The 16,163-nt window shown below is 45.4% G+C and overlaps 1 protein-coding gene, 1 long non-coding RNA gene and 1 pseudogene across 4 annotated transcripts in view; all 3 read right to left on the bottom strand.

Annotated features, from left to right (window-relative positions):
• Positions 1-16,163, bottom strand: part of LOC123164213 (disease resistance protein RPM1) — a gene marked incomplete in the record, with an annotated part of 60,098 nt that overhangs the window by 34,611 nt on the left and 9,324 nt on the right.
• LOC123164212 (disease resistance protein RPM1-like) lies at positions 3,616-10,663 on the bottom strand (annotated as a pseudogene).
• Positions 11,862-15,473, bottom strand: LOC123164215 (uncharacterized). Of its 3 annotated transcripts, none has more exons than XR_006482211.1 (4): positions 15,374-15,473; positions 14,233-14,429; positions 13,846-14,112; positions 11,862-12,859 (listed from the first exon to the last, which is right to left on the bottom strand). It is a non-coding gene; the product is annotated as an uncharacterized lncRNA (long non-coding RNA). The 3 variants fall into 3 exon arrangements; XR_006482210.1 differs by lacking the exon at positions 15,374-15,473 and having other exon boundaries at positions 11,862-12,330; positions 12,427-12,859; positions 14,233-15,352; XR_006482209.1 differs by lacking the exon at positions 15,374-15,473 and having other exon boundaries at positions 14,233-15,333.

Genomic DNA, 16,163 nt, shown 5'->3' with positions numbered 1-16,163 from the left:
CTCGACGAGCCGTTGTTGCGTTGCAGTTGTCGTGCTACAAGCCTGGTTTTGCTTGAGGGTGATGCAAGCCCGCTGGCTGCTGCTAGTGTTGCAACTGGGATCACCGAAGCCTTCTGTGCCGGCTGATGTTGTGCTTGGCATGATTTTGTATTAACGTTTCCCATGTTCTTTTCTTTTGTTTCTTTTTCATTTTTGCAAAATGTATCCGATTTCAAAAAACTGTTCGGTATTTCTCAAAAAGTTCAAAATTTTCAAAATATGATTACAATTTTGTAAAAAATATCTTGATGAAAAAGTTCTTATATTTCATAAAAATTCCCTAAATATGAAAAATGTTCCAATTTTTTAAATTTCCATATGTTGAAAATATTTACAATTTCAAAAAATATCATGAATTTTAAAATGTTGCAATTGTAATAAAATATTCACAAATTTGAGAACAATGCTCAGAACTTCAAAAAACAAATCAAAAATTTGAAAATTGTTCTTGGATTCGAAAATGTTTGGAATTTCAGGACATATTCATAAATTTGAAAAAGAAGCTATTAAATTTTTGTTTGTGCTTCGTGCCTGCCCAAAAAATAAAACACGACCCAAGTCTCAACGTTAGTTGATTTGTGAAGGAAGAAGAGGGAGCCCGAGGAATGAGGAGCGGAAACAAAACGTGATTACCTGTATAAGCTCTCTGAAACCAAGTTTTCTGCGTTTGTTAATCTTTACGAGCTCTTCTACATTATGGTGAGGTCAATCCATATGGTCTCATGGCCACGCTGAAGTAAGAAAAAAAAATCCTATTATGCTCTTAGGTCAATGTTTATCGACCAAGCACGCACCCTGTGGTTGTGGTTGTGGTCGCTAAACGCAGATATTGGGTAAGTAGACTTTTCCACTAGACCCACTCTTCGGTTTTTTTTAGGGTACTCTTCGGTTTTTAGAATGGTTCGAGAACACACACCATGTGGCCGCCACGCAGACATTGGGCCGGCCCAAGTAGACTTTCCCATGAGACTCCCTGTCCCGCATTTTTCCTTTTTTAAATTCAAAAAAAAAATTATTTAGTTTGTGAACATGTTTTAGAATTTGTAAGACATTCTGCGAAGTAATGAAGTCAACCCTCGCCCAAAAAAAAGTGTTGAAGTCACCACAATGGGTGCATGCCACACAAATTTCCCAGGAAGTTGTCGATGTCCTGTTCCTGAACATGCAAGACACCTTTGAGGTTTGTTTTCAGTTTTGGGATATCTGCGCCCGTCTCTTATTCCTGCTAGCACATGATTAGCCAATTGTCGAAGTTGGTACGACTACCATTCTGTTGCAACCATGAATTGATTGCTCTTTGGTTGGCAATCACGGACCTCTGTACCTTGGTTTCATGCTTGCTGTGTTCTGATGCCAATGGTGTTACATTGCAGCGCTTTTACTTAAATATCTGAGGCTTGATGCTGGTGAGAATTGTTTACATCCTTTGGTTGCCATTTGTGTGTTCTGGTTGATTTGCATAGTTATGCCTAAGTCAATTATTGCCGCAGGTCCTCCTTTATTTATGGCCTATCCGGTTGTTCAGTTCTGAAATTTTACTTGCGGGGATGCATCTGGTCGATGAGACTTTGCACAGGAGCCTCTTCTAATAATCAAAGAAGGCTACATACATTCAAGTCATTTTCCTCAAAATTGTTAAAACTACACCCACTCGGACATATTTCGGTGAAATCCTTTTGAAAATATTTTTTGTGTGCGTTTTTGCTTGTTTTTTCGGCACCCTCCTACTAGATCTTATGTGAGTTTATTTCAACAATTGTGGGCGATATATATTCGGTAGAAAATTTCAATCGGCTCAAACTTTCGGGAAATGATTCGGTTGCTTGTCGGATGGTGCAAGTAAACAAATTTTATCGCAAAATCAACCTCGACTATTGAGGCGGTCGTAATCAACGATTTAACGTTGCACGTTCTCTCTATTCTTGTTTCTGGAATGGGTCCATGGGCAGTCGCAAAGATAAATTTGAGGCATTTGCTATCTGTAAGCCGATTGAAAAACATAACCGACGTCGATTGATTATCGTTGAAGAAGAAGAAACAGAGCTATGAGCGAAAACGGGAGCGCCACAGCATCCCCAGTGAAACCTTGCCATGAACGAGTAGAGACGGGGATGCCCGCGGGACCAAGTCTAAGCTTGACGAGCTCGGGATGGGTAGCCGGTGTCGGGGTAGAGGGGAGGTTTAGGGTCTCTTTGATTCAAAGGATTTGCATAGGATCTTTGAAGGATTAGAATCCTTAGGTATTTTTCCTGCGTTGGTCAATTGATTCGTAGGATTGAATACTGTAGGATTTTTTCCTAAGGATTCACGTGTGCTACATTTCACGGGAATTATAACATCCACTCCAACCTCTTCGAAGAGATCCTTTGTTTTTTCCGTGACATAATCAAACAAACTCAAATCTTATAGGGATCCAATGGACATTGCCATTTCAGTCCTACGGTTTCAATATTCCTGTGTTTTTACAATCCTATGAATCAAAGAGGCCCTTAGAGAGAAGACCATAGGGGCCTTGGTAGAGGTGGCAGGCGGTCTGGCTGGCTTAGGACAGAGGGTTTTCACGAGGACAATCGGAATAGCATTGTTTGATGGCCCACTGACATGTGGCCCTGGACTGCACGAGTTAGTGACACGGTGGTGACAAGTCAAAGCCAAACGAGGGCCCCCCATCGCTGCTGTAGAACGGGACAGGAGACCCCCCCAAGAAGATCGAAACAAAACAAATACGGTTACTCCATTTTCATTCGCCGACGCTGACGAGGAAGAGGAAGCGCAACGGCAGCCCTGCCCCTGACGACGGCGCGGCCCAAGGCCCGTAGACTGGCTGCCACCTGCGGCAGTGGCGGGGAAGGTGTGGAAGGTCGGCGGGGATGGCGACGCGGTGGGGATGATCGAGCATGCGAATCCACTTGGACCTGCTTGACTGCTCCATCTACATCCAGCCCCTCCGCCCTCCCCTCTACAAGGTAAGGTATGGTAGAATTTCACCGGACCAAGTAAAGGAAGGGATTATCACCCAAATTACCCACCCGGTTGTGTTGCGTTGGCTGCTTAATTTGCTGCTCTGCTCTCTTGGGTTGTGCCAATTGGATTGGTGTTCGCAACCTATCTGTCATCCGTTGAGCTAATTCATAGGAAGGAAACCCGCAAGACGGCATTGCTATGGCCAGGAAACAGACACATCCACGTCTCGATCGACCTTGCCCGCTAACTGATAGGAAACCCGCAAGATAAGCAGCAACGCAGTCACGATTACTATGTATATACTGCTCCTTATGACAGACTGAGAGCACAAACCGGTTTCTTAAAGTGCATTTTGGAGTCAGTGACTCATTGTCCCCATGATCCCTGTCCAGTGAATCTGATCTCACACTCACGCGGACCACAGCCAGGCACAAATAGGACCAAATGTGCATGTTGCTCGCAAGAAAAGTGACCCGGAAAAGAAACAGCACATGTAAAATGGAACAATGCGCTCATCGTACCGCTTCAGCTGAGTTACAACAGCAACAACTGAAGACACTAACCGTATGACAATGAGATTGAATACATCAGTTATGAGAGAGAATGAATACCTCAGCAGTAATGAATCACAAATCATTTTTGCTTTTTTAGGTGAGCACAAACCAATACCTGAGCATTATGAATCACTAACAAATTTTATTCTTGAGGTGTTCACACAACCCATGCTTACAGAAAAAGGGTTTCCCCCCGCTTTGTATTCCAAAGAAACGAACACCATACACATAGCATTGCTGGGGCGAGCAGCACATCAAGCCCAAAAGAAAAGAAGAAAGAAATGCCAACAACGGCAGCTCGACAAAGCATGGATGAACCGCCACCGCTGCGCCCTCCGGAGACAAACCACCACCGCCCGAGGCTCCGATCTGCCGCGTACCAAGCGGCACCTTCAAGAAGGAATGCGACGCCGACGACGCTGCCACCCGGGCGAGTCCTAGGGTTTCCCCGGGTACGCAGAGGGAAGTGGAGGATGGCTACCACCGACACCCTCCAAGAAGGAATGGTGGCACCTGTCGGTGTCACCGCATCGGTGCCGGCCGAACCGCAAGGATTTCTCCCGTACACCAACCCCACCGCCCAACCGGAGCCGACCAGCCAAACCACCGCCCAACACCATGCGCCATCGCGGATGCGCTGCCACCCAAGCTGTCTCACTACGAGCACCAACACGAGGCCAAGAAGACCGGAGAGAAGGGCCAAGCGACAGGAGCAGCAACACCAAGGCCGAGCGGGAGGGAACCACCTCCTCCGCCGTCGTGCGAGAGGTCCGCGCCTCCGGCACAGTCGCGGTTGCTGTCCGGACACGGCAGCGGGGCAAACCAGGCCACCCCTGGCCCGGCCATGACCTGCATAACCAACATCATATCAACATGTTAAAGTGGTCAGATTAGGGACGACGAAAAGATGGTACTAGTTGGGAGGTGAGTTGCTATACCTTACGTATGTACATATTGCCCACCAGATTGTGGTAGGTCAACGTCGGAGACTATACCCCCATTGCGTCCCTCGAATCGCAGAACATTGCTGGAGCAACATCAAGAAGTAACCGGTGATTTCGTGGAAGCCTACATATTGGAGGGGCATGAGGAACTTGATGCCAAGTGGAACCTCCATCATGCTCTCGAGGTTGACTAGTGCTAATCTTTCCAGGCTCACCATGGTACCTTGTTCTATCTCTAGCCTATTCAAATTAGGCATGTCTCTTAGATGGAGAAACTTTAGCTTGGGAAACCATCCAGTGAGAAATGTCAACTTCTCTCCAGTGTATGCTCTGGTGAACTGTAGATATGTCAAATTGGACAATGGAGATAAGTATGAAAGGGGGTCTTCTGTCAGTTGTGACCAAGATAGAGCCAATGAATACAAGTTTTGCCCTTCGACAGCTTGGAAGAGAGGAGACTTGTGCAATGTTCTTCTCACTAGCCGTCCTATCAAAGATAACTTTTGCAGGCTTGGCAGGCGTAAATTCAGCAACAGAATCTCGTTGTCATCACTTGCACTCACATATAGGTTGGACAAATGTCGCATCTGAACTAGAGAATCACTAATGCATCTACAGTCAATTTCCTTGACATTCCATAACCTCAAGCTTCTTAGTTGTGTTAGCTCCCCTAACTGTCTAACAGATGTAGCTTGCGCTTCCAATGCTTGTAGTGTCTGTAAGTTTGTTAGATTTCCAAGACCATTGGGGATACGCACACCATTGTTACTTTGAATCTCTCTATATGGCTGAAATTTTTTCTCAACAAATAAGTGTCGGAGCTTCTTCAGTTTGGTAATCCAACTAGGCAACTCACGTATGTCTGATCCATGAAGGTCTAGTGTCAACAAATTTGAGAGCTTCTCGATGGATTTTGGAAGCATCTTCACTTTTGAATTACGCAAACCTAAATGGCGGAGATTAAAAAGATGTCCAATATCATCTGGAATCTTCTCGATGGGCAGACCACTTAATTCCAGCACCGTCATATATCTCGACTTCTTACATAGCATATGTAGTAGAGTGAATGATACCATGCATGCATTCAGAGTAATGATCGTACGAAGTCGGTGTATACTGGAAAAAGGCAGCTGAATATCCTTCTTTGGTCTATGCAGTACCAATCGACGTCCATCCGTCTCAAGAGACACCCCACAATCATCCTTGTATGTGACACCAAAACAGTTCTTATGGCACAATTCAACCGCCAATTCACGTAAGATGTCGTGCATTCTGAATGCCTTCATCCTACCAAAACTGTTCCTTTTAACAAGTTGTAGCAGGTTTCTATCAATCAAGTCCTTCAGACAGCCTTCTGCTACTTCTTCTAATGTGCTTTCACCCCTCTCCTCGATGAACATCTCTGCTGTCCATAACCGTACAAGATGTTTCCTCTTAAAAAGATAGTCTTCTGGAAATAAGCTGCAGTACAAGAAGCAACTTTTCAAGTGTGTTGGAAGGTAGATGAAGCTCAGGTGTAAAATATTCCTTATGTGATCAAGCCTCGAATTATTAATTAGCTCCCAACTCAATTGGTCATTTATTCTTCTCCATTCTTCGACAGTTTTCTCACGCACACGCAAGAGGCTGCCGACTAAAACAATAACAAGAGGTAAGCCTTTGCACTTGGAAACAATTTCTGCTGACAAAGACTTCAACTCGGCAGGACATTCATAATTTGTATCTCTTGGAAAGGCTTTCCTACAAAAGAGATCACGTGCCTTCTCTTCTGGTAAAGCTTCTAGTGTTAAGATATGTCCTCGAGAGGCAAGTGCAGCAACATCCCCTTGCCTTGTTGTGATTATTACTCTACTGCCTTTATCATTATGAATAAGGGCTCTAGACAAGCCATCAAATGCCTGTGGATTCCAAACATCATCCAATATGATCAAATACTTTTGTTGCTTTAGAAATGTCTTCAGTGTCTCTTCAAGGCATGTGATGTCCATTGTCGCAATGTTAGATGGAACACCAACTTCATGTTTGAAAAGTTCTTTGATTATGTTCCTTAAGATATCTTCTGTAAAATAAGTTTGGGATATGGAGACCCAGGCGTGACATTGGAACTTTTGTCTCTCCTTCCTATATACATTTGCAGCCAAAGTTGTTTTGCCAAGTCCTCCCATTCCAAGCAGGGCTATCACAACGCGCTCCAAATCATCACCTGCCAACAATTGCTCAAGTTGTTCTCGGCTTTTATCCATCCCGACTAGATCTTCTTCATCAAGGGATCGTGAAGTGTTCGCTAGATCTTGGGACCTCTTTACAATGTAATTCGAGCTGCTAGGATCCCCGGTGTTTATCATGGGAAGCCAACGGTTTTTAGTCTCTGACTGGTGTGTGAGGTCTTTCTCTATTTGTTTCACCTTGAAAGCTATCCGGTTCAGAGAAAGCAGAGATCTTGGTTTTCTTAACCCTTTCTTCACGTAAAAGCAACACCCTATATCACGGTCCTGACCAAGTAGATATAGGTACTCATCTACCATGTCCTCCATTACATGTGCAACCTTCCGAACATCCTCCAACCAGCCCTTATATACTTGATCATTGCGGTTTCAAATGTCCATTTCACAAAGAACGCCATGCATTACACGAAGCTCCCTCCCAATGCGACCCATGCTGCTCTGTAACTCTATTAGTTGTGTCTTGTACTTCACTAACTGGGTACTGGCTGGATCTGCTACTCCATTTGCCAAGGCCTTTCCTATCTTTTTAATGGCCAGAATAATCACAATCTCTGCCATTACTTTCTAATAATTGCTAATTAATATTTAATTGTTTGGCGGTGGCCTGGCTGTACATTTTCCTCGGTATGATTACCACTGCAAAATGAATTAATAGATGTATTAAATGGACTTTCAGCACATTCTGTTAATAGCACACACTTGCAGAAACAATTTAAAATCTCCAGCCACGATGTAAAATTGAAACCTTTCAAATTAATCCTTTTAAAGTCTTATTTTGTACAGTTAAACCTATCTTGCTCCAACCCACATAATCCGAAAAAACAGCAGCTACGACAGGCAAGTCCATATGCATTTTAAACACCTAGAATGGATATAGTCAACTGTATAACTTGAGATGCTCCCGTAGAACAAAAACAAGTGACACTTGACCTAACAATTGCCAATGCATGCTCAGCTTCCACACGGGAATCTCAAGTTAAAATGCCCAAAATGTTGATATTGTATATCGCGACTAAGAAGAATTATCAACAACAACGTTGTAGATTGATTCCGGATATTGTATTTAATCCCAGGAAATAAATGGATGGCAACTAAAACCTAAACATGCCTGCCAGCTCAGCAGACCTTTGTCCAGAAGAACCTTTACGGTGCTTCTGATGCTCTAAGAAATCGCAAGGCATTGCTCAGAAAGTATACTGTGCTTGCCAACATCAGAAGATACAACAAGAGTGGTAACTGTTTGCACCGAGGAAGATTGTCCAGGAAAAGGAGGAAAACCCCCGGCCTCTGCATCATATGATGCACACAACCATTTATTAAATGAAAAGTATCATCTGTCTGTTAAATAAAAGAAAAATAAATGGCCCAATGATAACTGGCCACTATCGCGAGTACAACCTAATATAGCCAGAAAACCAGGGGAGGACGATGCACCTGTCTTGTAATGGCTTACATTCGATTGACCTTGGTGATATCCTTGTGGATTTGTAAACCTGAAATCATCCGCATTGACTCATGGATCCTTGGCAGAAAAAAGACATCTTGGAGATTCTAAACTCTCATGGAGTCATGGGTATGATTGACAGTGCTAGCACTTTGTTTATGACTAGTAGTTGGCTTTGATCTTCAAACCAAAGTTGCCCTCCTTGTTCCTTTTGCCCATAAACCAAAGAATAACCACGTACCTGGCTTGTAATTGCAACGAAAACTGCTTAATTTTGCATCGACCAAGATAGGGTAATTGTAGTAACCCCTAGTAGGATAATAACAAGAGAATCAGGAACAAAAACTAAGGGAAACACACCTGGCTTGTAATCAATATATGAATATATATCGATCCGGACAGATTTGGATCCCTGGCCGTGGTGACCTCCTTGTTGCGGCGGAGAATCTGGACTCAACAAAACAGTGCAATTGCTTGGCTTGATTGAGTGGGGAACGCTAGTTATTGAAGCCAACAAGAACCAGCCAACAAGGGCCTTGGCATCCTCGTCTATTTCTGAGAAAACGAGGAATCCCCATACACACTTTTGGCTGGTTAACAACATATCGTTGTACTTAGTTCTTTTACCAACCCTGACGATTTGTTTAAGTTAATCTAAGCTATTAAAATTATGGTGTAGCCTTTGATGTGCGGATTAAGCAAAGGCAGAGTGAGGCATCTTTCGTACATCAGATGCTGCCGTCCTGTATATTTTCAAATATTGATCATAATAGCTGGTGCTGGCGCACTCTTGGACGACATGGTTGATATGGACAACCTGATGGCGATACAAAATGAGCAACTCGAGGTGCTGAATTTGGTTCATTGCTCAGGGTCGGCAATCACTATTAAATACTCCGTACTAGACTAGGAAGTAGGAACTTATAAGCAATATCACAAGTTGCCAACCCCAACAGGAATCATGCAAATGTCTTCTTATCTATACTGCCTGACAAGGGTGAGAAAACCGAGAAACATGGCAAGAACAATGGCCGACTTGAAAGAAGAGCAAAGTGGAAAACCAAAGCAGAAAAGAGGTTAGCTAAACAGAGCCAAATCGAACCTGGCCCCTCGGAAGACACAGCCTTGAGGAAACAACATCCCGCAGGCGCAGCCTAAGGAGGTGGACTGTCGAAGTACCTGGTCAGCTGAGACCACACTGCAGACACCGGTGTGCTGCCAACGCCATCGAAACACATCACAAAGTTGAGACCTGGCAGCTGGAACTTCCTCATGAACTTTGGGCCAAGGACCCGATGAGGATCGCTACCAAATCACACATAGGCAAACCCTCCGCTGAGGAGCTCACCCAGATCATGTTGTAGGAATCAAATCACACTGAACCAGAAGATCATGTTGAACAAATAAGATTAATTCTAGTATTCAGAAGCACCAAGAAGCACTTACTTGAGCTCATCCATCGTATCCTCTATGTGTTGCTGGAATTTGTGGATACATACTTGCATGTTGTAGCCAACGGCAGGAATCCCAAACATTATCAGTGCATGAATGCATTGATCAAGAAAGTAAGTAATGCAATCCAGCATGGAATGAGCGACAAGGCAGGCCAGTTACAACTGAAACAACTAAAGGCACTGACCATCTGTCATTGAAAATGAATACCTAAACATTATGAATGGCAAGGCGATTCTTCAAAAAGTAATTAAAATGCCACACGTTACAGATCACAAACCAGTTCCTTGAAAAGAAAGTCAATGTTTGAGATTACAAATCATAAACCAAGTCTTTTATTTAACAGCCATAGCTGAAACAAGCACATAAGAATAGCAGTACATAGTTTAGACACGTTAGTTAATATGAAAAGACGACAGAGTGCCAGTCTTACAATAACTGCCATCTTATTTTAAAAGCCACAACCGGAAATAATCAGTAGGCAACATGATCACACTTGAACACAGGAACAGTAGCAGCAGTGCTAAACACAGCCAGTAGAAGCAGGATAAGTGAAGCGCCATTCGTGGAGGTCGAACTAGCAGCAAACGGTCCAGCTGCGCGTCTTAATAAAGCAGAGGAGACCCAGTGGGTATATAGTACTCCCTCCGTTCCGAAATAGATGACTCAATTTTATACTAACTTTAGTACAAAGTTAGTACAAAGTTGGGTCATCTATTTCGGAACGGAGGGAGTAGATCAGATGTGGCGTGAATGTATGATAGCACTGGATACGCATCTTCAGGTGTATTAAGGAATCGAATCTGTGGGCATTTTCCAAATAATGAAGCATCTCCCTTCCGTCCAGCTGGTGACCTGCATAACCAAACACTACCAATACATCCGCATGCCAGAGTGGTAAAATTAGAGACAGAGAGGAAGCAAGGCAGGTGAGCGACCAGTGTTCTGCATCAGCTATGTTCTGGCGTCATGGTCCCTCGCGTTGCCCCTAGGGCGACTCAGGGGAGTCTAGGGTTTTCCCCCGCCGCCTCCCCCCATCTCCCCCACCCCCCTCGCCGCCACCGGAGACGATCGCCGGGAAAGCCCGCGCGGGCGCCGGGGAAGGTGGCGGCGGGGTCTTCGGCGCTTCTTCTTCACGGAGGCCATCGGATCCAGGGCGGCGGCCCCTGCTGGCGTGGCGTGCAGCGTGCCTGAGGGTTCGGCCATGAGGACGGCGAGCCGCAGGCGTGCCAGATCTGGAGGTATTGCCCCCTTCCCTTCCATGCATCCCTTCCCAGTCCCCGGTTTGGTTTGGATCTTGCCGGATCCACCTCCGGTGTGTTCTGGTGGAGCAGATCGGTGTCCGGGGGAAACCTTGGCCGCCTTAGCTGGCCGGCAGCGGCAACGCCGCTTTTTGGCGCCGCTTTCCTCCTTGGGGGCGCTGCTGAGGGCACCATCTCTCCACTCCGACCCATGTCCGGGTGAAAGCCCAAGATCCGATGCGGATCGGGCGTCGGCCGCGCCCCGTGCACCGTAACCTTCCTGGAGGCGACGCCAAGGACATTGGGATCAGATGGAAGGGTCTGCGAGGGGTGGGGATGTGCTGCCTCCCTTTCGGTGGAACGGTGTTTCTTTCTATATATTCTTGGCGACGGCTCTTGGTGGCATGGAGCAGCGGAGGCTTGGCGACAGATGTGTGGTGACGGACACGCGCAGGAGGTCGACGCTGTCTGGCGTCGTGGTGGCGTTGGCGGCAGCGAGACCGGGCAAGGCCGATGCAACAGTACAGCTCTGAAGATGGATATGTGGCAGGTGGCTGTGGCGGCCTCATACCCGGCAGGCGTCCTGGTTGAGGAGCACGCCGGACTGGTGGGTGCCCATACCCGGCAGGCGTCCTGGTTGGGACCTCAGGTCTTAGATGTTAGGTTTGGCTGCGAGGTCTGTTTGGTATTAGGCCCAGACCATCAGCGCCCCTTCATCAGTTAGATAGGAGTAGCGACAGAGGTTGCGAAGATGGTGGCTTTGGTCTTACTGTTGTACGACTTTGTAAGGTCTTGTGTTAATAATTAACAAATTGGCCGTATGCATCGTCCAGATGCACAGGCCGGGGGTATTCCTCCTTTTCTAAAAAAAATGTTCTGGCGTCATAGAGCTGGATATAACCTTTCCCTTTTCCGTATTTCAGATGTGCTCCCGTTTTATTTTACTTTGCAGAATGCTTCCTGCTTTTTCGCAAAAAAAAGAATGCTTCCTCTGCTAATGACTGGAACAGTTGAACTATATATGAAGAGGCATACATCCACCCACATATAGAAATACAGTAAACAAGCAAGCATACTGTAGATGTTTTGAGAAAATGCAGAGGCAACGTACTACAAAATGGGCTGCCAACATTTCCACTCAACTGCCTGTGCACCTTCAACACCTGCACAGAGGTATAGCAAGTATTTACAGGGTAGCATTGTATGGTACTGGTATGGGAAACATACTAATAAGCTTTCCAAGGGGAATCCTGCATCAAGAATTTCCATCCACTGCTGCATGCCAATCCCTACACCAAAATGAACTCACTAGATGAAGATTCATCACGCGGAGAAGTTTGCAAAAAGCCTCTCTGCAGTTAGTTGTAAAGAGGGGAAATGCACTTTTCTCATGCTCAGTCTTCATCTTGATCATGCACTTCAGTTCTTCATCTTTTTGCCGTAGAGGCTTCTTTTTCTTACACGAATCTGGGAATAGACCAGAAACAGGAAGAAGCTAAAATACAAGATGTGTACTTATTACTGCCTTGGCATACTGTACAGCTAGCTTAGATGTGCACCTACATTTGGCCGATGGAAGCTGCGAATAACAGGCATGTCAGAGGACAATGTCAGGGGCGGGCCTTCTCCCTCTCGACGGCAGCCAGTAGAGAGGCAGACATAGGCCGCACGCTCACATGGAACATAATTACATATAAAACGGAACACAGACACTGCGCTGAGCAATATCACTTCAACTGAGATACAAAAGCAACGACTGAAGACAGTAGTCATATGACGATGAAATTGAATAGCTAGGCATTAATGCATCGCAAGCCAATTCTTTGGAAAGTAAATGAATCACAAAATAATTCTTCTGTTTAACAGCCACAGCTAAAATGTGTGAAATCGTACATAGTTCACAGCTAGCTCAGGCGAATACAAGTCTGAAAACAAAACTGGCTCGTCTCAGGAATATTAGTGGAGTAGATAACTGAAAATAGAAATACGACCCCGTCTGCAAAATGAAGTAACGAATGTATTAATTAAACTTAACTGTATTCCGCTAGAAAAGTGAAAATAAGCAAAACATTTCAAAAGTAATCCTCCTAAACTCATATTTCATTTATGTTAACCTATCTAAGTCTAACCCACATAATTGATCAAAACAAAACAAAAAATTAAACACTCGGGACTATGCTATAGTCAACTGCTGCAAACTTAAGTTCATTAACTGACAAGAACGAGTGGAACTGAACCAAATAACTGAACGTGCATGCTCTGCTTTTGTAGGGACATCTCAAGTTAAAGTTCCCCAGATATTGAAATTTTAACCAAGTAAGGCAACGAGGCGCCAAGCTAGCATACCTGCCAGCTCGCCAACATGAAAATCGGCTAATGTAACAGTTCCAGGTATCTTACTTCCGTAGTTTTCTCAACATCTATCTAATAGTATCTCTCGATGTATGGAGAAACAAATAGCTAAAGTTATTAATTAAGCTGCAAGAAAGATGTACTGAATCAAGAATGTTAATAAGAAGGAAAGCAAAGCTATAATGTCATACACGTCATTAGGAGAAAACAATATATTATACCATAACAAACACTGCCTTAATTAAAAGAAGCTGTCATGTTCACTTTAGGAAATCTTCAGATAACAACAATGTTTGGACTTCAGGAAGCTAGAAATTGACACACTAGTGAATCTGCAATGCAAGAGCATATGCCCATCACATGCTAAGTATATCGCCTGTAACGAGAGCATAGACTAGTTCCTGATATTTTGTTAATCCGAGGAAACAATGAATGGCAACTAAAATCGGCTAGCTCACGAGACCTTGGCATCGTCACAAATTAAGACACACTCGTCTTATTTCAGGATAAAATTTTACTGTGCATATGGTGCTGGAAGAAATCCCAACACATGACTCACAAAGTATAATAGGCTTGCAAACTTGAAAATATACAGCAAGATAGCCAAAAACTTAGGGAAGGACGACGCACCTGCCTAGATCCAATCGGTCTTGCTGATCTCCTTATGCAGGTCTGAGTCTGGTACCATCAGAATAGTTTCCCAGATCCTCGCAGAAAAACAAAGAGACCTGGTGCTCGGCTGGTCTTGTGGTAATTGAAGCTTAATCGTACAGATCCTGGACTCTCCTGGAGCCCAGGTATGACCGAGAGTGTACTAACTTGTTGTTGATGACAAGTTGCTGGAGATGTCCTTGTTATTCCTTTTTGGACAGAACCAAAGAACAACCACCTAGTGGTCTGTAATGGCAAGCAAAACTAATTATTTTGCATCTACCTAGTTAGGGTGATAGTTCGAGTAGTACAACTAGGGATGTTGACAAGAGAACAAGGGACAGAACCAAATTAAGCACAACGCACCTGGCTTGTAATCGATGAAGATCCGGCCAGATTTGGGGAACACTAGTCTCGTTGTTGAAGCCAACAAGAACCGGCAGAAGCTCTTGCAATCCTCATGCCCTTTAGACTTGCGTACACACCTTCTGGCTGGTTAGCATCGCTCTTGCTTCTCTTACCAAACCAATAATTGCTCTTACCAACTCCTGAGATTTATTAATCTGAACTTTGGGACAAAAAAGACAAGTGAGCATCTCAAGGAAGGCAGCGGGAAGCATCTTTACCGAAAAAGGCTTTCGCCCCGCTTTATAGCACCGAGGCGGGAAGCATCTTTAGTACAAAATGTTACCATCCTGTTTTATATGTATAGTAATATCTGTCATCACTCATGATAGTTGGTGCCGGCAGACGTGGTTGATGTGGAAAAACTGATGGAGACCTGTTAACAACAGGTGAAGCTATACATACAAATTGAGCAACTCAAGATGACAATGGCTGATTGGTTGTTCAAGCTGGTCATTGTCGGCCCAGTCAACACCATTATATATGTCAGGCCTGCTGCTGTTAATAATGGGCAAATCACTACAGATGGTGCTAATTGACGACACTGTTTATATCTGAACATGTTTTCTGGTAAAAGCATTAGCACTTGAGATTTAATGATATAAGTACGTCCTATGATTTTCTTTTTGTGTAATCTCCTTCAAGCTCCAAGGAACAAACCGAGATACATACTGCTCTTGTACTTCTTTCTCTGAGATGCATCACCTTGCTGAACCTCTCTTTGTTTCTCATCGCGCCTAACCACGTAGTCTGATCTCATCTCTCGAACCTTCCTTGGCTTTCCAGCATGGAGAAGGCCAAATGGGATGCTTGGAAGGCCTCAATTCCTTCTAGTTTCTCAAATCTATGAAACCACATTAATCTCTGTTTTTGGGGCAAATGGGAGACTGGTGTGGACATAAATTTCCGAAACTTTTCACATGGCCCACAGGGAAATCCAAGGAGGAAGCGATGACCGGACTATGTCACGAAATTGAAGCAGCAGCTTGTGGAGGCTTCTGCTGCTGCTGCTGCGGCTGCTGCATCCACTCCCTAGGCTACAAAATCACATGTAGATCTGGCCTAGCTACCTAGGAACAAAAACGAATCAAGGGCAACACACCTGGCCTGTAATCGATGTAGATCTGGCCTGATCCGGACCTGTGGTGCTGGTGGCCTCCTCCTTGTGCTCTTGCTTCAGGATCTGAAATCACCAAAGCAGAGTCTGTTATGACCGGCATATTAGGGGCTTAGCCCAGTGGGCTGTGGCCCAAGTTATCTTATCGTTATTAGGGGCTTAGCCCAATTATCTTATCGTTATTAGGGTCGTTTGCTTAGGAGTCAAGTAAACCTCTCTATATAAGGAGAGGAGTTATATCAATCTAATCAAGCAAGAAGCAATCAGTATTTGCTCGGCTTCCCTTAGGGAGCCAGGAGCTTCTCCACCACGCAAGGACGGCGCCCAGCCGCCGGCCGCCGCGCCCTCGACCTCGTCTTCTTCCATCTTTTCCCTACAATCTCCGCCCTAGAACCGGCAGAACCCTAACTCCTAACACCTTGGTATCAGGTAGCTCAGTTCCGATCATGTCTTCGCCGCCGCCCATCCCGTCGCTTCCGCTGCCGACCGTCACCACCGCGCCGCTGGCCTTCTCCACCGCGCCGCTGCCCTCCCTGTCCGCGCTGCTGGTCGCATCCTCCGGCGCCGCCACCACCCAGATGACGGCGCCCTCCACCGCACCACCGGCCGCTGTCTACTCCCCGGCGGAGATCACCGGGGTCCTCAACAATCTCGTCACCGCCGTCCAGGGGATACGGATTTACCTAGCCGGCCCCTACGGGCCGCCGGCCGCTGCGACCGGGCCAGCCGCCCTGCCGTGGTATTCGGCACCCGCGGCGCCGACCGGGCCTCTACA

This window comes from Triticum aestivum, chromosome 7D (genome assembly GCF_018294505.1).
Source record: "Triticum aestivum cultivar Chinese Spring chromosome 7D, IWGSC CS RefSeq v2.1, whole genome shotgun sequence".
NCBI classification, from domain to species: domain Eukaryota; kingdom Viridiplantae; phylum Streptophyta; class Magnoliopsida; order Poales; family Poaceae; genus Triticum; species Triticum aestivum.
Note: the sequence above shows the minus strand (reverse complement) of the source record. Positions and strands in the feature narration are given on the sequence as shown.